Source organism: Erinaceus europaeus, chromosome 3 (genome assembly GCF_950295315.1).
Source record: "Erinaceus europaeus chromosome 3, mEriEur2.1, whole genome shotgun sequence".
In the NCBI taxonomy this organism is placed as follows: domain Eukaryota; kingdom Metazoa; phylum Chordata; class Mammalia; order Eulipotyphla; family Erinaceidae; genus Erinaceus; species Erinaceus europaeus.
In genome coordinates this window covers 153,968,557-153,996,358 of record NC_080164.1, presented here as the reverse complement: position 1 = coordinate 153,996,358, position 27,802 = coordinate 153,968,557, and the positions used below count along the sequence as shown (strand labels likewise).

The 27,802-nt window shown below is 41.4% G+C and overlaps 1 protein-coding gene across 8 annotated transcripts in view; it reads right to left on the bottom strand.

Moving 5' to 3' along the window:
• The window catches only part of RBM47 (RNA binding motif protein 47), a 208,987-nt gene extending 183,975 nt beyond the window's left edge, over nt 1-25,012 (bottom strand). For 5 of the 8 annotated variants that reach the window (XM_060188197.1, XM_060188195.1, XM_060188192.1 and 2 more), the window contains exon 1: nt 23,431-24,004. The gene's annotated coding sequence lies outside the window, so the exon portion shown is untranslated. Of the gene's footprint in view, nt 1-23,430; nt 24,005-24,059; nt 24,484-24,579; nt 24,833-24,911 lie in introns of those variants that run through there. The other 3 variants (XM_060188194.1, XM_060188190.1, XM_060188191.1) reach the window with 3 other exon arrangements.
• Nucleotides 25,013-27,802: the final 2,790 nt, after the last annotated feature.

The window sequence follows — 27,802 nt, the reverse complement described above, 5'->3', positions numbered from 1 at the left end:
TAGCATTAAATTTGTAGATGGCTCTGGGTAGTATATTCATTTTGATTATGTTAATTCTACCGGCCCATGAACATGGAATATCTTTCCACTTCTTTGTGTCTATTTCAGTTTCCTTGAGCAGTGACTCATAATTTTCAGTATACAAGTCTTTCACTTCTTTGGTTAGGTTTACTCCTAGATAGTTTATTGTTTTTGTTGCTACAGTAAAAGGAATTGATTTCTGGATTTCAATTTCTTCTAGCTTAGTGTTTGCATAGAGGAATGCCACTGACTTTTGAATGTTAATTTTGTAGCCTAATACCTTACTGTATTGCCTGATGATTTCCAAAAGCTTCTTGCTGGATTCCTTAGGTTTTTCTGTGTATACTATCATGTCATCTGCAAATAGGGAGAGTTTGACTTCTTCTCTTCCAATCTGTATCCCTTTAATTCCTTGCTCCTGCCTGATTGCTATGGCAAGAACTTCCAACACTATGTTGAATAGTAATGGTGATAGTGGGCAGCCCTGTCTAGTACCTGAACTGAGGGGAAATGCTTCCAGTTATTCACCAGTGAGTATGATGTTGGCTGTAGGTTTGCTATATATAGACTCCACTATCTTTAGGAATTTCTCATCTATTTCCATTTTTTGTAGTGTTTTGATCATAAAGGGATGTTGTATTTTGTCAAAGGCTTTCTCTACATCTATTGATATGACCATGTGGTTTTTGGTCTTGCTTTTGTTGATGTGGTGGATCACATTGATTGATTTATGTATATTAAACCACCCTTGCATGCCTGGGATAAACCCCACTTGGTCATGATGAACAACAATCTTTTTAATATACTGCTGTATCCGTTGGCTAGAATTTTGTCCAATATTTTCGCATCTATGTTCATCAGAGATATTGGTCTGTAGTTTTCTTTTTTGGTTGTGTCCCTGTCTTCTTTTGGTATCAGAGTGATGTTAGCTTCATAGAAGCTGGCAGGGAGTATTCCAGTGTCTTCAGTCTTCTGGAAGACTTTTAAAAGTAGAGGCATTAGTTCTTCTTTGAAGGTTTTGTAGAATTCATTTGTAAAACAATCTGGTCCAGGACTTTTATTTTTGGGGAGATTTTTGATAACTGTTTCAATTTCATTAGCTGTGATGGGCCTGTTCATGTTATCCACTTCCTCTTGACTTAGTTTTGGAAGTTGGTAGGTATCTAGGAAATCATCCATTTCTTCCAGGTTCTCTAGCTTGGTGGCATATAGTTGTTCATAGAAGTCTCGCATGATATGTTGAATTTCTGCAGTGTCAGTTGTGATATCTCCTCTTTCATTTATTAGCCAATTTATTTGGGTCTTCTCCCTCTTTTGTTTTGTGAGTCTGGCTAAAGGTTTGTCGATTTTGTTCACTCTTTCTAAGAACCAACATTTATTTTCGTTGATCTTTTGTATGGTTTTCTTATTCTCAATGTTATTTATTTCTGCCCTAACTTTAGTGATTTCTGTCCTTCTGGTTGCTTTAGGGTTTCTTTGTTGTTCTTCTTCTAGGTCTTTAAGATGTGCAATCAGGCTGTTTATTTGTGCTTTTTCTTGTTTCTTAATGTGTACTTGTATAGCTATGAACTTCCCTCTCAGTACTGCCTTAGCTGTGTCCCAAATATTTTGATAAGCTTGTGTCTTCATTTTTATTGAAGTCTCTAAACATTTTGATTTCTTCCTTGATTTCCTCTTTGACCCAGAGCTTGTTAAGAAGTGTACTGTTGAGCTTCCACAGTTTGGGACTATTACTAATTTTTTGTTGATTGTTAAGTGTTAGTTTAATTCCACTGTGGTCTGAGAAGATGCTTGGGATGATTTCAATGCTCTTGAATTGGCTGATGCTGTCTTTGTGGCCTAACATATGGTCTATCCTTGAGAATGACCCATGTGGATTTGAGTAAAATATGTATTCCAATTTCTTGGGATGAATGACTCTGAAAATGTCCAATAGTTCTAGTTTATCTATGTCTTCATTTAGCTCCCTTATGTCTTTATTGATTTTCTGCCTGGATGATCTGTCAAGTTGAGAGAGTGGGGTGTTGAAGTCCCCTAATATGACTGTGTTGCTGTTAATATATTGCTGTAGCTCTTTCAGTAGACATTTGCTGTATTTGGATGGCTTCTCGTTGGGTGCATAGATGTTAATAATTGTTAAGTCCTCTTGACTGACTGATCCTCTGAACATTAAGTAGTGTTCATTCCTATCTTTTTAAATCTTATCTATTTTAAAGTCTATCATGTCAGATATGAGAATAGCTATTCCTGCCCTTTTTTGTGGGCCATTGGCCTGTATGATAGTTTTCCATCCTTTCACTTTAAGTCTGTGTTTGAGTTAGGTGGGTTTCCTGTAGACAGCATATTGTTGGGTTGTATTTTCTTATCCATCTCCCTACTCTATGTCTTTAAATAGGTGAATTCAGGCCATTGACATTTATTGATATCAAAGACTGAAGATATTTTAACACCATTCTTGTAGAGTTTTAGAATATTCTGATATATGTCCTATTTATGATGGTCTGTTTATAGAAGACCTTTCAGAACTTCTTTCAGGGCAGGCTTGGAGATAGTTGATTCCTTCAACTGTTGCTTGTCTGAGAAGGTTTTTGCACCTCCATCTAGTCTGAATGACAGTCTAGCAGGATACAGTAGTCTTGATTGAAAGCCTTTCTCATTGAGCACTCGATAGATATCTTGCCATTCTCTTCTGGCCTGTAGTGTTTGTATGGAGAAGTCTGCTGCTAATCTTATGGGTTTTCCTCTGTAGGTGACTCTTTTTCTCTTGCAGCCTTCAGAATCTTTTCTTTATCCTTATTCCTTTCCATTCTAAATATGATGTGTCTTGGTGTCTTTAAGTCTGGGTTAATTCTGTTTGGGACCCTCTGGGCTTCTTGAATCTTTATGTCTTTGATGTTGTCTAGAGAAGTTTTCAGCTATTATGGCCTGAAGAATGCTTTCTTCCTCTCCCTTTCTTTCTTCCTCTGGTAAGCCAATAATGCATATATTGTTTCTTTTGAAGTCATCCCATAGGTCTCTGTTGTTGTTTTCAGCATCTCTTAATCTCTTTTTGAGATCTCTTACTTCTTTTTTAGTTGTCTATAATTCGTCCTCAACCTTGCTAATTCTGTCTCTAGTTCTGTCTCCAGCCTCATTGATTCTATTCTCTCTCCAGTCTGCTGTTTTCTGGAGTTCATCTAGTTTGTTACCCTGTTCTGATACTGTTTTAGCTTGTTCAGCTAGTTGTGCTCTTACCTCAGCTATTTCAGCTTTCAGCTCTCTAATAACCTTGAGATAATGTTTTCTTCCAGAGTCTCATTTGTTGTTCCTGTATTTCTGATTACAATTCTTTCAAACTCTTTACTCACTCCTGTGATTATTTCCTTAGCTAATGTTTGGATGTTGAACTCGTTATTTTGTGCTTCACCCTTTGGGGGGCTTTTAGCTGGACTGTTGTCCAAGTTCGTTTCTCCAATATTTCTTCTTGTTGGTTTATCCATTTTATATATTATGTTATGAGTTCCCTCTCTTAGTACTTTTCAAATTAGTGATCACTATTTCCTGGATTGACTTGTGTCTAAGTAAGGTAATTAAAGGGTTCACAGTGGTGGAAGTTAACAGTTGTTTCAATAGTATTTTAATCCCTGAGTTGGAGCTCACTGATTTAAAAGCCTCTTTTTTTTTTTTTTTTCTTCTCTGTAGGCTATGGGAGCCTGAGGGCTTCTAAACTATAAGTAGGCTTCTGAGCTTAATCACTGACTCCTGACCAAGAGATAAGGAAGGGTGTGGCAGTGGTTATGCAAAGAGATTTTCACAGCCCCACAGCTATGCCACCGAGGTATAGGTCTTCTCCTGAGTTTCCTGGTTACATCTCTGTCCCCCAGTGTCCCTCCCTGCCGCTGCTCCAGATTCTGAGGGCAGTAGCACTTGGTGAGTCCCCAGGGATTCCTCTCCTCCCTTCAGCTGTCCCCTTGTTGGTGGAACAGACTGGAGGTGGTGTCTCAGCTGGTAAACCGCCGGACTGTTACCAGCCACTTAGTCTCTCCCTAGGCTCCTCTCTGTGACCAGCAATGTGTGTTTGCACTCACTGGTGATTTGGTGGGTTCCTGTAGTCGTTCTAGTCCTGTCTTGTTTCTGTCCCAGGTGGTCTCCTTTGGTATTCCTAGTTGATCCGGGAGAGGAGAGGAGAGGAGAGGAGAGGAGAGGAGAGGAGAGGAGAGGAGAGGAGAGGAAACAGATCTGCTGCTGCTCGTAGCCCCGCCTCCAGAAGTATCTCTATCCTAGACCTTTAAACTGAAGTTATTTTAGTTTATTTTTGCCACCAGGGTTATCACTGGGGCTCGGAGTCTACATGATGAATCTGCTACTCCCAATGGCCAATTTTTCTTTATATATATATATATATTTTTTTTTCCCCCTTCCTTGCTAGGACAAAGAGGTGCACCACTGCCAAGCCCCCAAAAGGTACTTTATTTTATTTTTATTATGTTTATTTATTAAATAAGGACAGCCAGAAATTGAGAGGGAAGTGGGAGGTATAGAGGGAGAGAGACACCTGTAGCACCGCTTCACCACTTGTGAAGCTTTCCTCCTGCAGGTGGAGACTGGGGGCTGGAGCCCAGGTCCCTGCACACTGTAACATGTGCACTTAACCAGGTGCACCACTACCTGGCCCCTAAACTTAAAAAAAATTATTTATTCATTATTAGAGACAGAGAGAAATTGAGAAGGGTGGGGTGATAGAGAGGGAGAGAGACAGAGAGACACCGGCAGTTCTACTTCACCACTTGTGATGCTTCCCTCCTTCAGGTAAGGACCAGGGGCCTGAACCTTGGCCCTTGTGCACTGTAAGCTGTGTACTTAACCAGGTGCACCACTACCTGGCCCCCACCTCCAAAAGTATTTTTAGATCTGAAGAGATTCTAACAACATTCTGAAAGCCCTACTCTCTCAGAAATTTTTTTTTATGAACACAAAGATAACTCTCAAAAAAAAATTCTAATAAAATTCTGCAGAACATTTTAGTGCCATCAACAGTATGTCACCCTAGAAAGAAACAGTGATACCATCAAGTAATGTGTGTGACAAAGGGAACATGGAACTATTAATCAAGGACTTTTCTACCAAGTTCCTCGTGAACGCCTGCATCCTAAGAACAGAGTGCAATTCAGCTGTCACTGACTTTCTCTGCCAAATTCCTTGCTGGGTCCTGAATCATCAGAAAATAGATGAGTGTTACAAATGAAAGGAAAGGACACTATTTGTTCAAGCTTTATAAAACGCTAGCAGCTGTGAGAATAATAGTAGGATGAGGTTCCCTATTATAGCCAGATAATTCTTTGTGATTTTTTTTATTATTGTTATTGCTACCAGGGGCTCAGTGCTAGCACTACAAATCGACTGCTCCAGGTGGCCTTTTTTCCTTTCTTTCTTCTTTTCTCTCTCTTTTTTTTTTGACTTTCTATCTTATTTGATAATACAGAGAGAAATTGAGAGATGAGAAGAGAGAAAGGGAGAGAGACAGAGAGACATATGCAGACCTACTTCACCAGTAGTGAAGTGTCCCCCTAAACAGGTGTGCCACAACCTGGCCCTCATTTTTTTTTTCCTTTTTAAATATGCATTTATCTCCTTTCTGAGAGACACAGACCAGAGCACAGCTCAGTCATATTTAGTATCATGGATTGAAGCCAGGGCCCCATGCATGCAAATGCCATACTCTACCCATTCAACCACTACAGAACTCTTTGTTGTAAGGGGCTCGTCTGTGCATTATAGGATGTTTGTTTAGCAGTACCCTTGACCTCTAGATGTCAACAGCACCCACCCCTACTACTGTGACAATCAACGACTCCAGACATTGCTAAATGTCTCCTGAAGGATGTCTCTCCTCAGTGGAGAACCACTGCTCTAGAAACACCAGTCTAGAATCAACCTACATACCAACACTATTTACTACCTCAGATGGGATTCAGGATTAAAGAGTAAAAGTCAGTAAGAAGTCAGTAAGAAGTCTGTAATATCTAGACAAGCCAAGTAAGCTATGTAACCTAGCACTGTCTTTTCTTAACTTAGTGTAATAGGATGATTGCCCTCCTAACCCATGCACCTACCACCACCATTTACTCACTGACCTAATCTTTCTTTAGTTGTCTATGGATAGCACCTTTCACAGATTTTTAGTCAGAAAAGCAAGAAGACTTAGAGAAATTTTTAACTATGATTTTTTTTTTTTTTTGCCTCCAGGGTTATCGCTGGGGCTCAGTGCCTGCACTGTGAATCCACTGCTGCTGGAGACCATTTTCCCCATTTTGCTGCCCTTGTTGTTGTGCTTGTTGTAGTTGTTATTATTACTGTTGTCATAGCTGTTGTTGAATAAGACAGAGAAAAATCGAGAGATATGGGGAAGACAGAGAGGAGGAGAGAAAGATAGACCCCTGCAGACCTGCTTCACTGCTTATGAAGCGACCCCCTGGAGGTGTGGAGCTGGGGGCTCAAACTGGGATCCTTATGCAGGTCCTTGCGCTTTGTGCCATGTGTGCTTAACCCGCTGCGCTGCTGCCCAGCTCTCTAACTATATGAAATTTAATTCTAGTCTAAAGCCTCCCACTCCCTTCTATCCAATTTTAAAAGCAGAGAAGTTGGATGTGAGTGAGGTGAAGTGCCATGTCCAAGGTTGCTTGTCTGGGGATGATACACAGAAGGGTATATCTTGGTGAAAAGTTCAATCCCTGACAGTACATGCACCAGAGTGATGTCTGCTTTCTTTCTCTCTCCCTCTCCCCTTTCCTCATTAATAAATAAATAAATAAAATCTTTATAAAAAGAAAAAAAGCTGACCCATCTAATGCAAAAACAAAGAATGATAATAATCAGTCTTATTTGCACCAACCATAATAATACAAAACCAAAATGCCAAACCACTTTGCCCTATTAAGCAATAATAAGCTTGACTACACCCCCCCGGGCTCCACTAGTGTTAACATCCTAGAATAAAAAGCTGCAGCCGTTGACAGTTTGTGTAGCCATGTGATTGCAAAATGTTGTCTCTCCATTGTAACCTCTTCTCTGACCTCAACCCGCTCTTAATGATTTAGGACTGTTTTTGCTGAAACTGAAGGTTCCCATTTCTTCAGACCAAACTACAGTATTTTATTTCTACAAATTTGGAATATATACCTTCAATCATTCTTTAAATGATAATGACCTATACGGAAGGAAGACTTGTAGTGATGGTACTAAAACTAAATAATGTTTCTACTTTCCGGAGTTCCAAAAGTCACCACGAGTCTTTTCCATCTCCTTAATCCTAGCACTTACTCTGGAAGCACCAAAACAACGGGTTTTCTAGAGACATAAATCAGCCTTTAACAGAGTTCAGTACGACTTACTGTCTTTTAGTTTCCATTCACATAATATGTAGAAGCACATCAGATCTTTTACAAAGGAAAATAAGAAAATAAGCTGTTTCACCCTGTGAATTCTTTATATATTGAATATTTTTTATAATCCAGAATGAATCTTTGTTCATGCATGTCTTCTAACTTTTTATTTTTTATTTTTTTTAATTTTTTTTTTCCCTCCAGGGTTATTGCTGGGCTCGGTGCCTGCACCATGAATCCACCGCTCCTGGAGGCCATTTTTTCCCCTTTTTGTTGCCCTAGTTGTTACAGCCTCGTTGCGGTTATTATTATTGTCATTGTTGACGTTGCTTTGTTGTTGGATAGGACAGAGAGAAATGGAGAGAGGAGGGTAAGACAGAGAGAGAGGGGAGAGAAAAATAGACACCTGCAGACCTGCTTCAACGCCCGTGAAGCGACTCCCCTCCAGGTGGGTGGGGATCCTTACGCCGGTCTCTGCGCTTTGCGCCACGTGCGCTTAACCCACTGCGCCACCGCCCGACTCCCTCTTCTAACTTTTTAATATTAAAAACATGTTATGTAATCTATATATATATAATTACATTAAGTATATATTATATATTAAATATATTAGATATAATATTTAATTACCTCTAAATTTGGTATATAAAACATAACTAAATATACATGTTAAATATATAATATCAACTTCTTTAATGTTTTCTCCCCTACCCTAGTTTCTATACATAGCAGATGCCCAATGCTATCTTATCACTGGTGATATACAAATAAAAGTCGTGCGCCTTTCCTACACTTGCAAATCTGGACAGAGTGCAAAGGGAGAAATAGGGAAATGCTAAACAGTTGCATAGAAGCAGAACCTCCTGCTCTTGCTGGAGGCACTGGATATAAAAGGGAAGGTTTTCACATACATCCTCTTGGGCTGTTTAAGAGGCTGCTCAGCAAATGAGATGCTTTTCTTGCTTGCTTGGCTGTAATAACCAGCCTTCCTCCAACTCAGTCTTCACCCAGAAGTGAGTTAGCTATCTTCTACCAAGCAAATCCTCTTTCATGGTGTTTAACTGGACTCAGAGTAACAACATGTACACTCTTTTCCTTGGCTTGATGGGTTCTTTGGGTGTCAGTAACCCCCACAACTACCCCATACCCTCTGCTCCTTTCTGCCAGAACTAAAGCAATATTGACTCCTCTGTGGTCCTCAGTATGCTGGGCCTTTTCCAGCCACAGGATTTCCGCAAATGCTATCCATCTAGCAAGGGTCAACCTGCCAGCAGATGCCTTCCTCCTCATCACTTCCTGGAATAGCCTTTTTGGACCACTGCAGCTAGGAGCCATCTAGCACCTACTGGTCCCTTCAGAACAGCTAATCCCACCTCCAGCCCTAAAGAAAATACCACGAGGGTGAAAACTTTTTAAAAAATTATTTATTTATTTATTTATTAATGAGAAAGATCAGAGGAGAGAGAGAAAGAACCAGACATCACTCTGGTACATGTGCTGCCAGGGGACCAGACTCAGGACCTCACGCTTGAGAGTCCCATGCCCTCTCCACTGTGCCACCTCCCGGACCACTGGATACTTTTATTCTCCACTTCTTATCTAGCACCCAGTGTTTGTCACATAGCAGTTACTCTGTAAGTTATAATTAAGCCTATGTCAACATAAATAAAATGAGTTTTGGAGGCTGGGTATTGGCTTATCCAGTAGAGAACACGTGTTACCTACCATGTTCAAGAAGCCGGGTTCAAGCCCCTGGTTTCCCCCCCCCCCCCAGCCTCCTTTTGCACAAGCAGTGAAGTAGTGCTTCAGGTCTCTCTCTCTCTCTCCCTCTCTCTCCCTTCACCTGCAGGTCTCTCTCTCTCTCTCCCTCTCTCTCTCTCTCTCTCTCTCTCTCCCTTCACCTCAATTTCTACTTGTCTCTATTTAAAAAAAAAAAAGGAGTGATGTGGGAGGTGGCGCAGTGGCTAAGGCACTAAACTCTCAAGCATGAGGTCCTGAGTTTGATCCTCGGCAGCAAATGTACCAGAGTGATGGCAGGTTCTTTCTCTCCTCCTATCTTTCTCATGAATAAATAAATTATTTTTTAAAAAAATGGGAGGGGGAGTAAGAGGAGAAAAATAATGAAATTGGAGTGGGGAGATAGCCCAGCATTTCAGCATCAGTCCCAGAGGTCGGAGATACGATCCACGGCACAGGTCAGAGATGAGCAGCGTGCTACTCCCTCTGTCTCCTCCTTAGCCCCTCATAAGAAATAAACAGATCAAAACAAAAACAAAAACTCTTTAAAATACTACTTCTGCACAGCAAATGAGACCATCAGCAAAACAGGAAAACACCAAACTGAATGGACGATATCCAGATGGCCAACTGACATGAAAAGAGGCAAGCTGGAGAGACAGCATAATGGCTACACAAAAGACTTTCAGCCCTACGGCTCTATAGCACCAGTTTCCGGTGCACCAGTTTCCGGTGCTGGTGTAGGTTCAGTCCCCAGCACCAGAAACCAGAGCTGACCAGTGCTCTTCCTTCCTTCCTATCTGTCTATCTGCCTATCTTTCCAGCTATAATATTATTAATCATCTCATTGCTTCATCTTGGATTCATATTAAGTGAGCTAAGGCAGAGGGAAAGGATTGATACCGGATTATCCAATTTATACATAAAACTTTTTCTTTTTTTCCATCACTGGGATTTCACTGCTCCAGGCTGACTTTTCCAGATAAAAGTAAGAAAGAAAGACGCCACAGCCCTGAAGCCTCCTTCAGTACAGTGGGGGCCAGGCTCGAGCCTGTAAGTACACTGTCCAGGTGAGCTGGCTTATCAGCTCTAAGTGGAATTTAAGAAAATTAAGAAGCAAAAAAAGAAAGGGGAGGGGGAATGGTGAAACTTGTGTTGAGTGTGGTATATCGCAGCAAACAAAAGAATTTTGGGGGGAGTCGGGCGGTAGCACAGCGGGTTAAGCGCAGGTGATGCAAATCACAAGGACCAGCTTAAGGATCCCGGTTTGAGTCCCCGGCTCCCCACCTGCAGGGGAGTCCCTTCACAAGTGGTGAAGCAGGTCTGCAGGTGTCTATCTTTCTCTCTTCCTCTCTGTCTTCCCCTCCTCTCTTCATTTCTCTCTGTCCTATCCAACAACGACGACATCAATAACAACAATAATAACTACAACAATAAAACAACAAGGGCGACAAAAGGGAATGAATAAATAAATATTAAAATTTTTTTAAAAAGAAAAGAACTTTGGGGAAGGGGGAGATGGGAAGAGTAGAGAAGGCATGGGAACCTAGTGCACAGTGGAGAAGGACCACTTCCTGGTGGTGTGGGTGGTGTGCAGATACGTACCATGGGGAGATCAGAAATTATACCTATTGGGAGTCTCCATTTCTCTCTGTCCTATCCAACAACAACGACATCAATAAACAAACAATGTTAAAACAAGGGCAAAAAAAGGGAACATAAATTAAAAAAAAAAAGAAATTATACCTGTGAAAGGGCCAGGTGGTGGCACACCAAACTGATCACACATTATAATGCACAAGGACTCAGTTTTAAGCTCCCAGTCCCCAACTACAGGGGGTAAGCAGCACTACAGTTGTCTTTCTATCCCCTTTCCTCTTTTAATTTCTATCAAATAACCTCCTACTTTATCCTATTAAACATTTAAAAGAAATTTTAAAAGAATGTACAGCCATTTGTCCTGTAAATCATTATTTCCCCAATAAAATTATTTGAAAAAAGTAATTTGAGGGTGAAGGCAGAACCTTGGTGGTAGGTAGGTACAGTGTGGAACTCTACATCTGTAGTTGTATAATCTTGTAAACTACTATTAAGTTACTAATAAAAACTTTTACATTAAATCCATGTCCATTATTAAAGTATGTTTATCTACTGGCTCTGCACTTGCCAAATTTTCCTGACTCAAAATTAGCATCAACTCCATCAACATAGTGTGTTAAAGAGAGATCTAATTTAACAATTACATGCTATTATCCACATGTGATTCAGCATATGTGATAGGAAATAAAATGGTGGGGAGTAAGGTGGTAGCACAGCAGGTTAAGCACACGTGGCACAAAGCACAAGTACCGTAGTAAGGATCCCTGTTTGAGCCCCTGGCTCTCCACCTGCAGGGGAGTCACTTCACAAGTGGTGAAGCAGGTCTGCAGGTGTCTGTCTTTCTCTTTCCCTTTCTATCTTCCCCTCCTCTCTCCATTTCTCTCTGTCCTATCCAACAACAATGACAGCAATAACAACAATAATAATAACTACAACAATAAAACAACAAGGGCAACAAAAGGAAATAAAATATTTTTTTTAAAAAGAAACAAAATGGTCTTTAGAAAACATGCCAAATATTAGCTGTGCCTTAGTGATATTTAGTTTTTTCCAGCTCTTCAGTAAATTATTTAGCCAATAGTGATAATAGCTTCCATATCAATTTAAAATTTTAAAATACCTAAACATAATCACGATCAACAGTCATCAGAAATAACTATATATAGGATCTCTATGTAACTTCAGTAGAATTACAGTCTATCAATTTTTTAATAATTATTTTTCTATTATTGGAGAGAGACAGAGAGAAATTGAGAGGTAAGTGGAGGTACAGAGGGAAAGAGACAGAGAGATATCTGCAGCATTGCTTCAACACTTGTGAAGCTTTCCCCTGCAGGTGGGGACCAGGAGCTTGAACCCAGGTCCCTGAGCACTGTAATGTATGTGCTTAACCACGTACGCTACCACCTGGCCCCACGGTCCCTCTTTTTTTATTTGCTTGTTTACTTGCAGGGGGAAACTTCCTGGGGTGTAGATTTACCTATCATTATCATCATCATCTTCACCATCATTGGATAGAGACAGAAATTTCGAGGGGAGGGGAGAATTAGAGGGAAAGAGACACAGAAACACCTACAGCCCTGCTTCACCACTTGTGAAGCTTTTCCCCATCCTCCTCCAACCCCACAGGTAGGGACCACGGGCTTGAACTCGGATCCTTACGCACTGTAATGTGTGTGCTTAACCAGGTGGACCACTGCTTGGTGCCTGACTTATCTCTACACTAGGTTCTAGCGTCCCCAAGCCTAGATGTCACATAATTCTAGTACGGTAGAATCAGGGGCTACCTTCTCCAGTCTCATTTTGGATCTAAACAGTTGAATGCACAGAGGGAGCTCTGAGAACCAAGATGGGCAACTGCCAAGCCAAGGTAGCTGAGTAAAGGGGAAAAATAAGGCCAAAGCTAGCCTCACATAATAACAAGCACAACAGGTCAGAAAGTTGTTTGAGGATTCAGTAAAAATGAAGAACAAGGTTTTGTAAAAAAAAAAAAAAAAAAAAAGGATGCTGTCAAAACTATAATGATTCAGACAATCACATCAGCACTCATTTCATGCCAGGTCAAAGCAAAATGCCTATCCTAAACTCTGACATCAAGAAAAATCTAGATAGAATCAACCCTGTAGAGACTGTTGGCATTAGGCAAAATCTCAAAGGTCAAAAGATATTACAGAAGAAAGGAAGAGAGAAAGAAAGAGACGAGAGGGGGCCAGGTGGTGGCGCACCTGGTTGAGCGCACATGCTACAGTGCGCAAAGACGCAGGTTCGAGCCCCTGGTCCCCACCTGCAGGGGGAAAGCTTCACAAGTGGTGAAGCAGGGCTGCAGGTGTCTCTCTGTCTCTCTCCCCATCTATCACCCCCTTCCCTCTCCATTTCTGGCTGTCTCTATCTAATAAATAAAGAAAAAAAAAAAGAAAGAGATAAGAGTGAGAGAGAGAGGAAGGAAGGAAGGAAGGAAGGAAGGAAGGAAGGAAGGAAGGAAGGAAGGAAGGAAAGAAGGAAGGCAGGAGAGGAAGAAACTTACCTGGACAATTACTTTCAGCACAATCATTAATTATATTTATATGTCAAGTGAAGAAGTGATATCGTGACTTGTATTAGTCAAGTGTAACTTATCTGTAGGGCATGCAATTCACAAGATTGGTTCAAAACAGAGGGCTGTAAGAATTAGAAAGAAATCACAAAAAGATTGCCAAAGATTTGGAAACAGAATAGTGCTGAAATGATTGCACAAGTTCCACATTTTGTCTTGACTGCTACTTAGCCATGGACCTCCATTAAAGACTTCTGGAGGCATAGGAAACAATGAAGCCAAAAAGTTAGAGAAAACTCTTAATAAGGCAGAGCTGGAAGGAAACTCATGTTGATTCAGCAAGATGTGTTCATGGGTCTATTTTGAGTAAAACACTATCAACTTTTGCTATATAAGCCTGTGTTCTGTTCACTCATTCAACAACTATTTATTGAGCACCTACTTTGGTTGACTCTACTGAAGCAGACATTCCAGTGGAGAACAGACAATAAACTATACAGTCGTATAGTGCATTAGAAAGTGATAAGTAATGGTCCGGGAGGTGTCGCAATGGATAAAGCATTGGATTCTCAAGCATGAGGTCCAGAGTTCAATCCCCAGTAGCACATGTACCAGAGTGATATCTGGTTCTTTCTCTCTCTCTCTCCTATCTTTCTCATTAATAAATAAATAAAATGTTTTTAAAAAAGTGGTAAGTACTATTGCAAGCATAAGGTCCTGAGTTTGATCCCTAGTGTTTATAAACTAGAGTTAATATTCTGGTTCTCATTTTCTCACGTGTGCGTGCGTGCGTGTGTAAATACAAAGATAGATATATAAAGGTACAATGACAAGTCCTATATAAAATACGGAAGGCTGGGAGGTTGTGAAGTTGATAGAGTACCTGACTTGAAAGTATGAGGTCCTAAGTTTGATTCCTGGTATCACTTATACTAGAGTGATGATGCCCTGGTTCTCAGTCTCTCTCATATATATCTCAAAAGCAGAGTTGGGGGGAGGGAGGTAGTGCCAGCTAAAAGGAGGAATTACTGTTTTAGATGGGGGGAAAGAGCAAAGACTTGAAGGTCATGAAAGAAGAATTGTGGGGCCAGGGGATATAGCTCAGTAGTAAAGCATACATATTTTTTGGATGAGGTCCTGAATTCAATCCCTGTCACTATCCCACCCAAAAACAAATAAGGAGATAGATAAACAAGTTAGTCATGTGGAGATTTAGGGAAGATCATTCAGAGAAATGGAGAAGCCAGTGCAAAAAGGCCCTGAGGCAATGAAACTGAAACTAAAGCCCAGTAAAGGAGAACTGAGATGAAAGAAACAACAGGACAAGGAACATGCCTCACTGACTTGATTGGGACAGAAAGGTGCTGGAACGTTTTCAGCAGGGGACTGCAGTGTTCTGACTTGTTTTTCGAGAGTCACTCTGGATATTTAAGAATAGAATCTGCATGGGGTGAAGGCAAAGGTAGAAGCAGGAAATAGAGACAAGCAGATTTTGCACTTCCGCTGAGTAAGTGCGATACACTAACTCTAGCCAACTGGGAAAGGGTAAGACACCTCACACATCACTAGCATATGCAAGAACACGTGTGCTACCACAGAATTTCAGGCTTCTACAGTTCCCACTGGGGGAGTAACTTCTAGGTTCCACTGTGGGGAGAGTACTGGGCTTGATCTCAGGTGCTGGGAGAGGGTCTAAAAATATGGAACTAAAGATAAAAGAAAGGCACACGTTCCAGAGCTCACTAGTCCCATGGAGACGAGCAGGTTGTTTCTGTTTACTCTCTGGCGAATCCACATGCACCTTGAGGAGGATGGTGGAAGCCACAATGTAGAGCAAAGAGCAAAAGAGGTCCTCGGGCCAACCTATTGTCTGCACCAGATAGGAAGGATAAACTTGCTATTGGGTTCCCTTCACTCTGCAAGGAGGCTTTCACCAAAGGTGAGTTTCTCAGTACTTCCTCAGCCTATACTGTCCTCCTTCCTCATCTCTTTTATTCAGCCAAGAAAAAGCACACCAGCGGGGCTCAGAGACGTGAAGACAGACAGACAGACAGACAGACAGACACACACACACACACACACACACACTTTTTAAGATAGAGACAGAAAGGCAAAGACCACGGTACCAAAGTTTCATTCACTGTGGTGGGGACCAGGCTCGCACCTGAGCCAGGCACATAGCAAAGCAGCACACTACCCAAGTGAGCTATTTCACCAGCCAATCTCTTACATTTCTTTGCTCATGCTCCCTAATTTTGAGAGAATGCACCTTTCCTTAATTATCTAATTCATTCCTTCTGGTTTTAAGAAAATGCACCATATACACCGTAGTTACTACTTATGATTTGGTCTTTTATAGGATCTCAAAAAAAAAAAAAACCAGGAAGAGAGATACAGAGGTAGAACTTTTTAAAAAATGTAATGGGCACCCAAGCACAAGAAGTCCTCCTGTGCCCTATGTAAGAAGCCTGCCTGTGGACCTTTCTGTTCTGACTCATTGCTGCCTGAATTTACCATGACTCCACTGTATGCCTCTACACAACTATTCTTCTTCTTCTTCTTCTTTTTTTTCCCCCTTTGGTAAAATACTTCTGGAAAAAAAAATAGCAGAAGTCATCTAAATACATATAATGTGTAATATACACATGGAAAACAAAAAGGCCATTAGCTCCATTAGCTAGGTTGTTATGTATTTGGGTGAGAGGATTCCTATTTTATTTAGCAAGCACTTAACTACAATCTAGGGACAGTAAGGGATATGAGTATTATTCAGACATAAATCCTATGCCAAAAGAGCTTATTTTCAGTCTTAAAGGGAAAGTGATATATGTATCAATGTAGGAAGTAGCATAAAATGCTTTGATACGTGCACAGATAAAGGACTGACCTGAACAGGTTCCATATTATGCTTTATGACAACGATAGTATTATGGGTCAATATAAGTCATTCACAAAAAAAAACAAACTTAAGTTTCACATATTAGATTCTACTGCATATAAATTTCTTTTTTATGTATTTATTTACTGAATAGAAACAGAGAGAAATTGAGAAGGAAGGGGAATCTCAGGAGAGAGGGTGAGGAAGAGGGAGAGGGAGAGAGACCTCTTTCATCATTTGCAAAGTTTCCCCCCTGCAGCTGGGGACTGAGGGTTTGAACCCGGCTCCTGGCACATTGTACCATGTGCACTCAAGTGGGTGCACCACCACCCAGTATCTCCTTGCATTATCCTAATCTCCAGAGTATGTAGCTTTTAAAACACCTGGCAGTCTCTCACTGGACAGCCAGAATAGCATCATTTGTTTTTGTCCTAATAAACTACATAGTTTGGCCATAAGAGAGCTCTGAGGTCCCAGGCTCAATCCCCAGCACTACCATTTTTTTTTTTTTTTATTTAGAGTAAGAGACAGAGATAGAGAAGGAGAGGGATGCACTGGATCGACCTTCTCGTGGTGCATCCCGTGAGTACCCCTTCATTGGGGAAACTGACAGTCCTTCCTAGCCGACTGAATCCACATGGATCCCAGTCACTTTCAAAGCCAGCAACAAGCAGCTCCTGACAGCTTTCAACCTGACGCTGTTGACTGGCTACGGAAGAAGGGCAAACGCTAGAAGAAGAAGAAGAGAAGGAGAGAAAGAGAAAAAGAGGGAGACAGAGAGACAGAAGGAAAGACACCTGCAACACAGCTCCACCCCCACTCCCTATACCACCTCCAAGTAGGGTGGAGGCTTGAACCTGGATCTTTACACATTGTAACGTATGAACTCTACAGGGTGCACCATCACGAAGCTCCCATTCATGGTCCTAAGCAACATTTTCTCTGTACAACTCAGATACAAAACCCTAAAGAAACGCAGTAAAATAGTGTCTGCCTGCAATGACAAAGATCATTTAGTTAAAACCATGGTGTGATGTTAGGAAGAGAATCCCAGATTGCAAGCACCAGAAGAAGCTATGAAAAAAATATAATGTGCTGTGGTTGAGAGCAGTAGAATAAGAATTCAAACACAGAAATGTACCCCAGCATGACACATACGTAATCATGTTGAACACACATCAAATCATGACTGCACAGCAGGCACTGTGCAAGCTCACTTCATACAACTGATATAATCCCTATAACAACCATTTGAGGACAGGCATTTTATAGTTGAGACAACTGAGTGCTAGAGAGACTAAGGAACCTGCCCACAGCTCATAAACGACTGAGGCAACATTTGACTATTGGCAGTGCTTGCCCTTAGCCATTCCGCCATGGAGATTCAGTTTGGTGTGAATAGTCACCCCTTTCCCTAAACTGTCATTTCCAGTCTGCTTTACCCCATTTTCTTTCTTTCTGCTTGTGACCAGATTTTGCTGATGACCTTCTCAACAAATTCATCCAGAGTATAAAACTCTCCACAGCCTAAGTGCACCAAGGTTTGCTCTTTCACAATCTAACTAAGCTCTAAGGTAAATATGCAACCGGCACATTTTTTCCCCTTAGAAAATGTAAAATATTTAAGAGCATCTGTATGAAGAAGCATATTATAAATACTACTAGGGAGGATTTTTTTTTTAGAGGAGGAGGAGAAACAATAACAACACCAGACCACTGGATTTTCTATTAATAATAAGTTGCAGTATCCCACTGAGTTTTCTGCGTCACCAAATCTTCCCAATTATAATCACACAAAGGCAACTTTGTCTTGAAAAGGCTACTGAGAAGATAAATCTAATCAAGGCAAGGGCTTGGTGTATTCGTGTTATTATTTAACATAATAATAAATGACAGCCAACAAGAAAGAAATTATTTAAGCCCTCTTTTCAAAAGTCACAGAGTTATGATCATCAGACAGAGGAATTCCAACTTTTCGAAACATTTCACCTGATCTGGAGAGGCCCAAATACACCTTTTCAGACCGGCAATCAACTGGACATAAGAAAATTAACACTTGGGGCCGGGTGGTGGCACACCTGGTTGAGTGCACATGTTACAATGCACAAGGCCCTGGGTTCGAGCCCCCGGTCCCCATATGCAGGGGGAAAGCTTCATGAGTGCTGAAGCAGTGCTGCTGGTGTCTCTCTGTCTCTCTCTATATCTCCCCCTTCCCTCCCAACTTCTGACTGTCTCTATACAATAAATAATTTTTTAATTAAAAAAATAAAACTAATACATTAAAAAAGCATTCTATTAATTTTTTCCCAATTTAGCACAATGTGAAATACTTTACAAAATAACTGAGCCAAATCCTTCAGTGCTCTGAAAGGTAGGTACTTTCTATTCTCATTTTTACAGGTTGGCATTTCCTTGATGAGGGAGACGTGTCCTTTTCCGGCTTCAGGTGCACAATGCTCTGTATTCACTGCACACCCACCCCCTGCCCGTTGGTACATATAGTTAGCTCTTGCTCACCCATGTGTAAATTATCCATAGTTTCTGGGGTCATGTGATCTTCCTCCTCACTTTGTCTTTGCAGTTGGGAGTAATTCAAAAAATGGGATTAAAAGAGTTTTAGTCAAAGCAGAGTACAAGTCAGAAGGCTAAAATCATCAATAATCCCTTTTGTTCAACATTCGTCCACCATGAACCTACTTCAGTCTTGGCACTGATCCGCCATGTTCATAAGGAACCCCAGAGACAAATATTAAGCTAGGAGACTGAATATTATTTTCCTAATGAATGAGACTTGTAATGTGTAGAGGAGACATCCCACAGAACCAAGAATCTGCTGAGAACAAGGGATTGGTATTTCCCCCAAATCACAAAGGCTTTTCAGGGGATACGCTAGCTAGTACTATGACCCACATAGTCAACGACTGCCACCTCTCCAGATTCAAAGGAGGTCTCGAAACTTTACATCAGGCTCAACCTGATGCTGTTGACTGGCTACGGAAGAAGGGCAAACGCTAGAAGAAGACTTCGCCTTTTCATGGTATCATCATTCTTGAATGAACGGCCTTTAGAAAGTTTCACATTGTGCTTTTGATTTCTAAAATGACCTCACTCTTAAAATCTGATAGAGTGTCTCAAAAGGGCAGCTAATACAGACTGAATCCTCAATGAACTATCAGAGTCTATCAGAGCAGACTCGGGGACTCAGAGGGAGAATGGTAGAATTACAAAGGGGAAGTTGGAGACACAAGTCCCTATAGTGGAATAAGATGACGGTTTGGTTGAGGGGGAAATATACTGATACCTATCTTGGGGAAATGTACTTACCAGAAATCCTATAAAATCAGCACTTCCTCAATAGAGTCATGTTGGATTTTGGGGAAAAAAATGTCTGATAGGGGTGTCTCAAAAGGGCAGTTAAAGTCAGTCATTTCTACATTGTATTATAGTTTATGAAAATGATCTGCACATATCTAAACACACTCAGAAATCACTTTTGCATAAACTAAGTTCCTATGATGACAAAAGCTGAATATTTACCAAAAAAGAATGTTTGTATTGCATCTATGTTTCATAAACTAAGCTGTATTTTTTTTTTTTTCAGATTTCCTTTAAGCCACTTAAGAAAAGTAGGAGAGGGGCTCAGGAGGTAGCTCAATGATAGAGCACATGTCTTGCTTGTGTGAGTCCCTACATTCATCTCTGGCAATAATATATATGTTATATACACCTACACACACACATAGACATATATTACAGGACATGGAGGTGGTTCTGGTGACAGAGCCTAAGACCTGCAAATATGAGGTTCCAGGTTCAACCCAGAGCACCACTTTTGCCAGGACAGTGCTCTGGTCTCAGTCTCTCTCATTAAATAAACATTTTTGCAAACTCTAAAAACAAAAAACAAATAAAAAAAAAAGAGAGTAGCAGTGCATAGGAATATGTTTGAGAGCTTGTGCCTTCTGTACCAAGAGATGCTATCTTGATCTCAAACAAGTCATCTTTTATAATGCACTAGGAGTATGTGATTTTTAGAAAGGGGAAATGAGCCTTCAATACCTACCTTTGATAGCCAACCTGCTATATTTTGAAGGAATTGATGATCTCCATGGATATTTCCTGGTAAATTCCATACTATTAACTGTGTTTAAAGCTCAACCTATTTCTGAGCTATTAATTACTCCACTATCCTCCCTTCTACTTTTAAAATTAACAGTAAACTTCTTTTCTTCCCCCAGGGCAAAATATAAGAGATTCTAAAAGGTGGGAGAGGGGTGTACATTGACCTCAAGGGGAAGATCTCTTCTTTCTGCAGAGGCTGGCAGAACAGAGGGGGAAACAACAAGGAAAGAAGCAGAAGCAATCAGAAACCAAGCTCAGATCATCTCAGAAGTGTTTTACTGACAAGATGATTCAGGACCACACACAGAAAGTGACAGGGTTCCATTTCCCCTTAAATCCCTGAAGCCTGAGATGTTTCAAACAACTCAAGGTGGCAATGGAGCAATTACGTACTATCATTTCTACCACCTTCTTCTTTGTGAGTTGCAAAGGCCTCTTATCTGTGAACCCAAACCATCTCTGCTTTGCCATCTCTTCCCCCAATTCTCTGAAGCAATTACTCTCAGCAGGAAGTCTGCCTGATTAATGCACACCTCTTTCTAATATTAAACCCAGAAAAATCCACATCACTACTGCAAGACAGAGACTGCTCTCAAGAGGAAAACTCTATCTCTTAATCAGGTCAGTAGCTGAAAGGTTCCGGTAGAATCATTTACTTGGAATCATTCCAACAACTATAGTAAGTTAGATTTATGCATTCATTGTAACTTCATAAATAGTTTGGCACACAGATTTTAGCCTCATGAGGAATGTATCCCTATGAATCCCAAACTTAAGGCCCTCTTTATAATACATTTTTGCTAGGATTATGAATACTCTGTGGTAAGGCATTTTTACCTTAGCCATAGCCCACTTTTAAGGCAATATCATCCTCCAGCAGCACCCCTGAGCTCATTCCCCTGCCTGTTCTTCAAAGAACAAAATGAGGATAGGTGAAGGACAGAGGCATAGCTGAGGTAAATTTCAAAGTCTTGGCAAATCAGAAGGTACCTGAACTCTGGAGGTGGAAACCTATTTGAAAATAGCAAGTCCTTTCCTGTCAGTCAGAGCTCAACCATCTGAGACCTGATTTAATCTTCAGGTCAAGAGCAGAATCTGGAAAACAAATGCATTTTGGAAGAAAATCATTTTGAGGCTCAAGCAAGATAGCTCACCTGGATAGTGTGCCTACTTTGCCATGCAAACCACCAGGGTCCCGGCAAGCTTTTGTGCAGTGGTATCTTTCCATCTCCCACCACCATCACCCCAACTCCCCATCCTCATCTGAAAAGAAAGGTTCAGAGTGAAGTCCCACCAGTGTCCACCCCCAAATCAATTTGTCTATTTCAACTATCTAATCTTTGCTTAAGTCATTATCTAGGACAGGTTCTAGGGCTAGTAAACCAAAGACTCAAATTTGAATATTCTTATCATTTGGGGGGAAGAGGGGGCATGAACAGTCTAATTACATGTATCCAGGAGTACACAGCCTCTGCTCTCTAGATTACTACCTCAGTATCAACAACTGTTTAGGAACCAAAACCTCCCAGAGGCAGCACCATGGAGTATCAAAAATAAATACTATTCAAACAATAGTGAACAAGAGTGAAATGATTAAACCTGCAAGTTTCGGGGGGTGGGGATCAAGGGGAACAAGAGAATAAACCTGAAAACTTGTTTCAAATTCAGAAAACGCTCACTCTTGATCAGATGAGGTGTAGCCTTGTCAGGTAAAGAAATCACGGGGAAAGAGGCTAGTGACTTAACTTTTATCAGATTATTTCTTCATTGAACACATTGGAAGTTCATAATGGAGTTAGGTTCTTGTGAAATTTCCAAGCCCTCGCCATCCGGGTATGTAATAATTAGGTCAAAGAGGACGACCGTATGTATAGCCCGAGCAGAGCAGGGTAAAGGGTAAAGCACACAAGAAGAGACACAAAACCTACACTTGTCTTTTTCTTGTCTCCTGTGTCCCTTTCAACCGAGTAGGTTTTGTTTCCTTCCAGGATTCTAGATCATCAATCTGAGAAAGATGAATGTTTAAATGAATAGTAGCAAAGTGGGAGTGCCACAAAGCAACATACACTCTGACAGCCGGCTGCCATGAAGCTCTCCACCTCTTCCTTGGGCACTCCTTGGGTTTGACTCAAGAGGGGCCTTTCACCTCTGAGAATGGGGCACCTGCAGTTCCCAAACATTCATGGTCTAGGATACTTATGCTTAAAGCTGGCAACTTCTTCAAGTCTGTATTGTCCACTTTGTGCTTTCTCTTCCCTAAAAAAAATTCATGTGACTCCAGCACTAAAAATGCTAAAAGGACACAATTCTAATCTACAATCTGGCTAATGAAAACCGAGTAATTCAAACACTACTCTAGAGAGAAAAAAAAAGAAAAGAAAAGAAAGAAAGAAAAAGAAAAGAAAAAAACAGCTTGAATTTGCCTTTAAATCAGCTATGGCCTATATAAGTATTTGGAAGATACGATCTATCACTTTGATAAACCTCAAGAAAGAAACCGCATCCCCAAATAAGTTGGGACAGTACCCGAGAGCAGCTGAATTTATGCCTAATTTTTAAAAAATGAATAATTCATTGGAAAATTTCCACCTCTACTTATTTTAACTGGTTTCTTAAATATCTGATGACTGGTACGTTGTCAGCTGTCAAAATTCATCAGACGTACAATTGTATAGCAACTGAATTTTTAACTTTGAACTACATCCCCAAAAAGTGCTACCTTCAGAGGTAAATAACTACAGGAAGACGCCTACATGCCTACACACATACACACAGCCCCCCCCCAACACTTAATGAGAAGTGTGTCATGAATGTGCCCTCAATCTCACTTTAAAAATCGGAGTCTAAAAAGTCACCTGTTTTTCTGCATGGTCCAATCAGGGAAAAAAGTCTGCCTCTTACATAGAAAAGGTTTCCTCACTAAGAGGAAGAAGCATGATAGGGCTGATTGTATACGATTTTGTTTGTTTGTTTGTTTGTTTAATTTCCCAGAAACTGAGGCTTTTTAAATCTTTTTATAAGCCACTTCTTTCCAACTAAATATGCTACAGTTGGAAGGTGAGGAGGTACATTTAGGAAGAGGGAAGCTAAGGAGAAAAGAAAAATATTTTCAAAAAGTTGAGACCCAAAAGGAAGACGAAGGGACAGAAATTAGGATTACAAAAAAATAGGCACTTTACCTTTGTCATGCATTTGGAGTCGCCCCTCTTCAGAAATTAACACCATTCAACAGCCCCACAACAAATTACACTGCGAGGAAGTAGCCTACAACATCTTCTCCGCCTCCCTCTTTTTAATGTAAAACCAAAATAAGGAGTGTCCAGCTACTCCCCACCGCGCCGCTTAAAGCAACAGATCGTTTCAGGCTTCAATTCCCGGGCTCTGAGGATTCCAGTGGGTCGGAATTTCTGAACCTTGGAAACCTGCAGAGAGAAACTCTCCAGCAGGACCACTCCCCGAGCCCCGTTTTCTCACAGTCCCAAGCTGCACATTCCAAAGTGGGAAAGCTGGAGCGGTAACCCCAAGGCAGCTCTCCCGGGCGAAATTCCTGGCGGGAGCGAGAGAAGTTGAAAGCAGCGTCGCGGCGGGTCCACGGGCGGGCGGAGCGGCGCCGGGTCCACACCCCGCGGAGAGGAGCGAGCGGCCGCGGGAGCCGGGCTGAGTCCGCGCGGGCTGCGCACCGGGAGCGCTCGTGCTCGGGTCTCCCAGCTCTTCCCCGTTCCCTCCGCCCTCCGCCCTCCCCCAGCCGAGGCCATTCGCCTCACAGTAGCAAGGTTGTCTCTCGTCGACTCCCTTCCCTTAAACTCACCAAACCAGATTTTTACTCTCAACACCGGCAACTTCCCGTAAATCTGCACTGAAATTGTATCCTGCTCGCTGAGCCTCGGTTGGCTAAAAGCCAGTGCAACATTCCTGTTGTTTTAGGAGCGCAGATACCTTTGCTGAAGGTTAAAAAAGAAAAAGAAAAAAAAAAAAAACCTGCCTTGATGGGAGAGATGTGAGTGAGGACTTCACCAAGCAGATTTCTCTCCCCGCTCAAAAAAAAAAAAAAAAAAAACCTCCTCTGAAGCCCCAGAAATGGCACCTGCTCCACCTGAGGACAGCTGGCCCATCAGACGCTTGTGCCCCCTTTGAACTGTGCAGAAAAGCCCAGCACAGCCCTGAGGAATAAGGAACCTGCTGTAAAATCAAGAACCGATCAGGACCACCCACCCTCAACATTCCCCCCTCCCCCAAGCAAATAAGTCATTTAACTGGGCAGAATCTCAGCGAACCCCGCGGCCGGCCTGATGGAAGGGGTTGGGGTGGGGCTCCCAGAGTGTCCTTACCTGGGACCCAGAGCTGCCCAGCCCAGCGCAGGAAGGCGCGTCACGAGGACGCAATCCTGACCTTCGCCGGGGCCTTCGCAGCAGGGCTTGGGGCCTGGGGCCTGTGGCCTGAATGCCGCTCCTTCAGAAGTGGCTCATTTTAATACGCTCTGACCTAAAGTTACAGCTGGTTTCTAGAAAGGGAACAAAAAATACTGCTCAAAAGAAAGAAAGAAAAAAAGAACCAGCAGCTAGGCCCTCAGCGTGCGGGATCTCAGGGGAGCAAGCTCTCACCACCCCCATCCCCATCCACAAGAAACCCCCGCAATCTGCGCCCCACCCCTTCGCATTACCTGTTTATACAAGAGCTAAGAAGCCTCACGCATTTCAGAATAGCGCTCAGCCTGTTTGTGGGCGAGTGTTAGGCCAACAGGAATCGAATTCTGTGACTGAACAAACTAGAAGAGGAAGCAGGCACCACCAGGAACCTAAAACGGAGTTGTGATTTCGAGTTGCAATGTCATTCAACTGAGGGGAAGAGAAAAAAAAAAGTACTTATTTTCGTTGAGCTAATTTAGTACAGAATTCAGTCTAAGAATGTTTTCTTGCTGATCAAATGAGTTCATCCACACTCAGAGTTTAGCACTGCGCCTGGCACATTCGTGTCAGCTGGCTGCCCTTACATTATCATTATTATAATTATTTAACATGATACTATGTCTTCTTTCTGCAGTTGGAAGCTTACACCCAGCTCTGCCACTCACCAGCTGGAAGGCCTGAAGCCTCAGTTTCTGGAAGACTCTAATGATGAGATTTTCTCAAATGATTTACATTGATTGTGGATAGCCATGATTATGATGGAAAATAAAGTTCCTCTAAAAGGGTGTTCGTTCAACCTGTTTTCATCGCAATAAAGTGGCAAGATTGGGAAGGGAAGACAGCATAATGGTTATGCAAAAGACTTTCATGCCTGTGGTTCAGAGGTCCCAGGTTCAATCTTCAACTACCATGAGCCAAAGCAGAGCAGTGCTCTGGTGTCTGTGTGTCTTTGTCTCATAAAAAAGAAATATTTACAAGAAAAAAGGTGGAGAGATTGACATTGTACATTGAAATAAATAGGCCATAATTCCTCGATGATCACTAACAGAAAGGAAACTCGGGATTCAGCCCTGGATGTGTGTCTCATTCGAAATCAGATTTAAGTATTCAGTTGACTGTCAGATTCTGGGAGTTACATATACCCATTCATGTTAAAAAGTGAATGTTGGACAAATAATGGTCATTGAAAATTGTACATTCTCAAACACTGTGGAACAGGGAAGTAATTTAATGTTCTTAGTAAAATGTGACTCTAAGGAAGTGGCTCAGTGAGTAGAACACATTACTTGCATGTAGGTAGGAGGCCTTACACTACACTGTGTATGACAGAGTGGTGCTTTGATTTTTCTCTCATAAAATAGTTAAAGCTTTTTTTAAGTAGGTAAACCTATATTAGAATGTATTTCATTTATTGCTTGAAAGAAGGCCAGAGCACCGCTTTGACATGTGGTGCCAAGGACAGAATCCAGGACCTTAGGGCATGCAAGTCCTGAGCTCTACCTGCTGAATAATTTCCCTAAGCATGATCTGTTGTTTTGTGTTTTGTTTTATTTTGTTTTAACCAGAGCACTGCTTAACTTTGATTTAAGGTGGTGCCAGGGATTGAACCAGGAATTTCAGATCCTTGGGCATGAAAGTCTTGCTTAACCACTCTACTATCCCCTAGGCTTTTATATATTTTTAAAAGTTTATTCTATACCCTATGAGAGATTGAATGATACGAGAGACATATCAGAGCACCACTTCATATGGTATTGAAGACACTAAGACATGTAAATCCTGCATTCTATCAGTTGAAACAGTTTTCCTACCAGCAGATAAGTCTTTTTTTTTTTTTTGATAGGACAGAGAAATTAAAAGAGGAGGGGGAAATAGAGGAGAGACACCTGCAGTACTTTCTTCACTGCCCATGAAGCTTCCCCTGCTCCCTGCAGGTGAGAAGTGAGGGCTTGTACCTGGGTCCTTGCGCATAATATGTGTGCTTACCAGGTATTCCACTGCCTGTCCCACCAGAAAAAAACTTTTCTGTTTTTTAAATGTAGTTATTAAAGACAAAAATGTGATCAGGGCTTCTACTCTTCTCCGTAATTTCATGTGTATTCTGACTACTTTTTTGTTACAAGTCATTTTTTTCATTTGTGACTAATAGTGGTTTACCAGATAGTAAGATTGCAGGTATAGTTCCACACCACACCCACTACCAAAGTTCTGTGCTCCCACACTCCCAACAATAACCACTTACCTTCACTTTTAGAGAAAGAAATCTAAAGCCTTGTAATGAATGTGATCCCTTATACTTTATCTGAGTACGTTTACCCACCTCTTATAATCTGATCCTTTTAAATCAATCCTAAGAGCCACTTTATCCCCATCTTGCAGATGAAGACACTGAGATCAATTATAGCTCAAGGTTTCATTGACCAGGTCAAAATTCCCAGCTCCAGTTAAATCTAAAAGCAGTATTTGCCACTTCTAGGGAACATGATTCCTGACAATCAACAAAGAATTTTGAAACATTAAAAAAAAATTTAATTTCTTTATTGGGGGATTAATAGTTTACAGTTGACAGTAAAATACAATAGTTTGTACACTCATAACATTTTCCAGGTTTACACATAACAATACAATTCCTACTAGGTCCTCTTCTGCCCTTATTCCAATACCTGAATCCTCCCTCCCCCCACCCCAACCCCCAGAGTCTTTTATTTTGGTTCAATACACAAACTCCAGTCCAAGTTCAGTTTAGTGTTTTCCCTTCTGATATTGTTTTTCAACTTCTGTCTGTCAGGAAATTGTGAGTATGTGGTTGAGTTTGGCAGGGTTTGACCTGAGGAGTGCGTCTATCCTGTCAGTCTCTCTCTACTGAGAGGTTGATCAAAAAAGGACAGGAGTAACTCCAAAGGTTTGCCTCATCTTACCAGACTCCCTACCTCACAAACACCCTGCATTCCTGATACTATGGCCATTAGATAAAAAGAAAGAAGGAGATGTTGGGAAATTGTGAGGAACCTCACAAAGCATTTAGCCAGCTCCCCCTGCTCCACCCTGCATTCCTGATACTATGGCTTATCTACATAATCACTGTTTTGCCTGAAAGATCCCCACCCATTCCATTCCTTTGATCTATCTTCTTTCTACCCTCAAG